Source organism: Oppia nitens, unplaced genomic scaffold, assembly GCF_028296485.1.
Source record: "Oppia nitens isolate AA-2021 unplaced genomic scaffold, nextdenovo-longstitch-racon4-pilon3 scaffold60_pilon_pilon_pilon, whole genome shotgun sequence".
NCBI lineage: Eukaryota > Metazoa > Arthropoda > Arachnida > Sarcoptiformes > Oppiidae > Oppia > Oppia nitens.
Window position 1 is genome coordinate 12,028 of NW_026533244.1, and position 5,473 is coordinate 17,500.

Genomic DNA, 5,473 nt, shown 5'->3' on the forward strand with positions numbered 1-5,473 from the left:
TATGCGGTAAGTTTTTCAGTGTTGACTGTATTTCCGCTATGGCGTCTTCGTGGTCACCGAGTCGGCTGCCAATAACAGTTGATGTGTGGGCAGCGGCTGCGGCAGCGATGGCGGCTTTTTCGGCTAAGTATATCAAAGCCTTGTACCGTCTGGTGAATCCTCTGATGATATCCTTCTTCGGTTGTCCTATTGCGTTCAATTCTGTGAGCCAAGTCGGTTCCGGAGAGCGAGCCTGAGAAACGGCTAGCACATCCAAGGAAGGCAGCAGGCGTGCAAATTACCCAATCCCAGAACGGGGAGGTAGTGACGAAAAATAACAATACGAGACTCTTATGAGGCCTCGTAATTGGAATGAGAACAATGTAAAACTCTTAACGAGGATCTATTGGAGGGCAAGTCTGGTGCCAGCAGCCGCGGTAATTCCAGCTCCAATAGCGTATATTAAAGTTGTTGTGGTTAAAAAGCTCGTAGTTGGATCTCAGTTCCTAGTCAGACGGTCCACTTGCCAGTGGCTACTGTTTGGCTGAACACTTTACCGACCTTGTCCTATGGTGCTCTTCACCGAGTGTCATAGGCGATCGGTACGTTTACTTTGAAAAAATTAGAGTGCTCAAAGCAGGCGTCAGTGCCCGAATAATGTTGCATGGAATAATGGAATAGGACCTCGGTTCTATTTTGTTGGTCTTCGGAGCATGAGGTAATGATCAATGATAATTCTTTATTCATATTTCAAGAATATGTTACATATAATAAAGGGTGTTATGAGGCACGTCATTAGGTAAATATAATACCTCATAACACCCTGTAGAGGACAGAGAAAAAGTGATACGGTATTCGTATCAAAAAATAGGGGTGAAAGTTACATAATAATRCATTGATATAATAATAATAATAAAAACAATATARTGCATAAGTAATTTAAGGGGGAAATACAAAAAAAGGGACGGTAAAAATGAGGTGCAGATGCCGATGARTGAGTGAGACCACACTCGGTTGATTCGCAAGGGTGAAAGTGTAGACGGTGAATGAGTGCCAATTCTTTATGTAGTCGCTTTGGTGTCCGGGCGATGAGTGACGGCGGCGTCCGTTGCTGCAGAGTTTCGGCTGCACGCACATCGGCAAATGATCGGTGGATAGTGCSGCTGAATCCTATGGCTCGCGTAGTCAATTGGTTGGCGKGTGATAGGCGATGAATTGATAAACAGTGGGTGAAGTGGACGGTAGAATTGTTATAGGCGGTGATAACAGTGAATGACTTTAAACGTATCGGGTTCTATTGAACTCCGATAGTTTGTAGGCTTTGAGACTCGGGCARTCATTGGACATAGCCGAGTGATTGAYGTCAAAGCGCTTRTTTCCGGGTGCTCTGTTAGCGTTAGTGCAGTTGACGCAGCACTGTTTTGTGTCGTCGGTCTTRTTGGGGCAGTYTTTWAWGTGTGCTCGCCTTTGCAGAACGAGCAGGCAATGGCATTGGGACAAGTACGGACCTTGTCTTTGTGTGARCGGTGGCCCAGACCGCAGCAGTTGAARCAACGAGTCACGAGAATGTAGTCGTTRATGCGGCAACAGTTCCAATCGATTTGGACTTTGCCGGCCTTAATGAGGGTGTTCGKAGTTTKGGTGACACTTGRATGACGACGTTTTTCTCATCGTTCCTTTCCTTTGTGTGGAAGATGAATCGGAGTTCGGTCTTAACGGCGTTGATTGAGGCATCAGTTACTTCAACGTTACTGTTCAATTATGCGCTCAAGAATRTCATCGTCGGTGATTTCTTTAGGGACACCGCTTATAATCATTCGCGGATCGCGAAGACGGGGTTCTCGGACGGTATAATTGTCAGYGAAGCCGGGACAAGTGATAAGTGAGTCCCGTAACTGGTCTAAATCCTTGGCATTGTCAACGGAAATGATGACTTTGCCTTCTTTTCTCTTTCGTAAGCGGTTGACGAARATTTGTTCGGCTTCCGGRTCAAGGAAGTCAGTAAGGTCGTTGTGTGTTTTGTTGGARTCCTTCTGTTGATCGGATTTGGGCTCAACGATAAGTGGGAAGTCTCTGGTGTTAGGCTTCTTCGGTCTCTTAGTGATTTGTGCAAAAGTGGGTGGACCGATAGCAGTAGGTTTAGGCTTGGTTGTAGGTGCCGAGCCGGTGATTGCAGGGATAACRGTTGAWGTAATGAGCTCTGTAAGGGCTTTGATTTGCTCGCCTTGTTCGTTGAGTTGAGCTTGCATTGGGACGATAACGGAGAGTTTTGCCTCGGCTTCATCTGCTCGGCGAGTAGCCGCCAAGTAGTATTCATAGAGCTTTGATATGAGTCTCTGTGCGGTYGATCTCTGCATYTGGTTAGGGTTTTTGTATTGGAGAGACTGGCCGGCCATTTGGCACTCTGCGCTGAGGGACTCTGGTGTCTCAGGTTCGGCTTCCATGTCGTCGTCGTCATTGTCGTCATCGGGATYTATGTCGTCATCGGGACGGTCAAACTCGAGAGGGTTTTCCGGTGTGTTCTCCTCTTTTTTCCGCTTARCAGACTTTGAACGTGAGCGAGTGTTYGATGCAGTTGGTAGGTGGTGTCCTTTGCATTGTTCACAATAGGTGTCGCTGTGGGTGGTGAGTTTGCGCAAATATGTGCGCAAAAGTTGTGCGCGAAGAACGTGTGCAGAATGTATGTGCGCAAATGTATGCGCGAARAATGTGCGCAGTGCACTCGGTAGCAGAGACACTGACGTAGAGGATCACTAACACAGGTAGTGAAACTCACCAGTAGGTGGCGTTGGGTGTCACWARAGGTGTCGAMCACAGAAAACGTCGTGCGYAGTTGGTGCGCAGAAGAAGTTTTAAAGTTTTGAGACGACGTTATTGATGGATGGAKGTCGGTCTTGTGYTGAGKCSAAAAGCAGTCAGTTGTGTTTTAGMCGTTGAAGAGAGCAGACGTGCAAAAACATAGAAAAAATAGCACTTTTGAGCAAAAATGAGAGCATTTGAAGAGCAAAAAAATGCGACTGCTCTCATTGAGAGCTAAACTGCGAATGAGAGGTAATGATCAATAGGGACAGACGGGGACATTCGTATTGCGGAGCTAGAGGTGAAATTCTTGGACCTTCGCAAGACGAACTAAAGCGAAAGCATTTGTCAAGAATGTTTTCATTAATCAAGAACGAAAGTTAGAGGTTCGAAGGCGATCAGATACCGCCCTAGTTCTAACCATAAACGATGCCGACCAGTAATTCGCCTGAGTTCTCTAAATGACTCGGCGAGGGACTTCCGGGAAACCAAAGTCTTTCGGTTCCAGGGGAAGTATGGTTGCAAAGCTGAAACTTAAAGAAATTGACGGAAGGGCACCACCAGGAGTGGAGCCTGCGGCTTAATTTGACTCAACACGGGAAAACTCACCCGGCCCGGACACTGGAAGGATTGACAGATTGAGAGCTCTTTCTTGATTCAGTGGGTGGTGGTGCATGGCCGTTCTTAGTTGGTGGAGTGATTTGTCTGGTTAATTCCGATAACGAACGAGACTCTAGCCTACTAAATAGATTGCCGACTTATAACGTCGACAACACTTCTTAGAGGGACAGGCGGTGTTTCAACCGCACGAAACAGAGCAATAACAGGTCTGTGATGCCCTTAGATGTCCGGGGCCGCACGCGCGCTACACTGAAGTGATCAGCGTGCATTCAAAAACCTACTCTGTCAAGAGTGGGGAACCCAATGAACCTTCTTCGTGATTGGGATAGGGGATTGTAATTATTCCCCTTGAACGAGGAATTCCCAGTAAGCGCGAGTCATTAGCTCGCGTTGATTACGTCCCTGCCCTTTGTACACACCGCCCGTCGCTACTACCGATTGAATGTTTTAGTGAGGTCTTCGGACTGGCCGGTGCAGCTGCTCTTGTAGTGGCAGCGCTGTGCTCGGAAAGATGCCCAAACTTGAACATTTAGAGGAAGTAAAAGTCGTAACAAGGTTTCCGTAGGTGAACCTGCGGAAGGATCATTACCGTATGTTGTAGAGTTTAACTCATACACAAACGGCAATTTGTTGAACGCAAAAGTCGCTCAATCGATAGATAAGCGGCAAACATATCCCAAACGGTACATAACCGTTCATAGGTGATCACAAGGTACACAACAACAACAACAACAGTGTAACTGTTAGGTGTTGTGTATGAGAGCGACCGATCACCACTGAATATGAACACTTTAGTACCGGTGTTTGTCTGCAAAAAACACAAGACAAGTCATGAGGTGTCTAATCTGAGCAATGCCTACACACCGTCAAAGTGTGAGCACTTTGTCGCTATCGGCGTCAAAGTCGGGCTACAGAGTGATAGTCATAGGGTGCGCCCAAAGACTGTCGCTAGGCTTAATTATTGTGAGCGGTCTATGATCGTAAGCAATGCCGTAAAGACTTGACTTGTGTGTGCGCTTTAAGTTGAAAAACTTGTGCCTTTGATAACAATTGATAAAAACACAATGTGCAGTACAACTGCAAACGGTGGATCACTCGGTTCGCTGGTCGATGAAGAACGCAGCTAGCTGCGATAAGCGGTGTGAAATGCAGGACACGCCGAGCACTTGATTTTCGAACGCATATTGCAGCCTCGGGTCTTTCCCGGGGCTTCGTTTGTCTGAGGGTCGTTAACATAATAAAAACATAGTAAAAGTCTGTGTCGAGAGTGCCGAACATACTGTTGCGCTCTCTCAGACTAATGTTACGCCAGACCGTACAGTACACTCAGTGCGCGAGTGTCGTTGCGTGTTATCGCTACACGACTGTGGCAATAACGGCAGAACACTACACGTTCAGCCGGTCAATAGTTAGTGTGCGATGCCTAAGACATGTAACGGCACAGTGCCGGAGTAATTAGTACGAGTCAACGGTGATGTCTAACCGATTGTTAAACACAATTGTCGACCTCAGATCAAGCGAGATTACCCGCTTAATTTAAGCATATAAATAAGCGGTGGAAAAGAAACCAAACGGGATACCCTTAGTAACGGCGAGCGAAACGGGTAGAGCTCAGCGCTAAGTCCTGTCGTCATATAGGCGTACAGGAGATGCAGCGTGAATTCAGCAGTGCATCGCACTTAGTTCGCGGTAATGCAAGTTCCTCTGACAAGGACTTATCCATAGCGGGTGCTAGGCCCATAGCGTTACGGGACTTTGTGTGCAAACTGTTGAATACTAGAGTCAGGTTGCTTGAGAGTGCAGCCTAAAGCAGGTGGTAAACTCCACCTAAGGCTAAATATTACAGCGAGACCGATAGCAAACAAGTACCGTGAGGGAAAGTTGCAAAGAACTTTGAAGAGAGAGTTCAATAGGACGTGAAACCGTTTGTAGGTAAACAGGTAGAACCACGAAGTGTGCGGGGAATAAGATTCAACTGTTCTGTCGGTGGCAGTTGCCGGTGTCGTATATGGTTCTCTTAGGAGGGCAGATGCCGGTGACACTCAATGCTGTCGATAGGCGGTGCATTTCTTGA

The 5,473-nt window shown here is 46.9% G+C and overlaps 2 non-coding genes across 2 annotated transcripts in view; both read left to right on the top strand.

The window, feature by feature from the left end:
* The first annotated feature begins 4,474 nt into the window (after window positions 1–4,474).
* Window positions 4,475–4,628, top strand: LOC128961994 (5.8S ribosomal RNA). Its single transcript, XR_008484620.1, has one exon. It is a non-coding gene; the product is annotated as a 5.8S ribosomal RNA (ribosomal RNA).
* A 274-nt stretch (window positions 4,629–4,902) lies between these two features.
* LOC128962001 (large subunit ribosomal RNA) overlaps window positions 4,903–5,473 on the top strand; it is a 3,941-nt gene continuing 3,370 nt past the window's right edge. The window contains exon 1 of the ribosomal RNA XR_008484626.1: window positions 4,903–5,473. This exon is cut by the window's right edge and continues 3,370 nt beyond it. This is a non-coding gene — a ribosomal RNA (large subunit ribosomal RNA).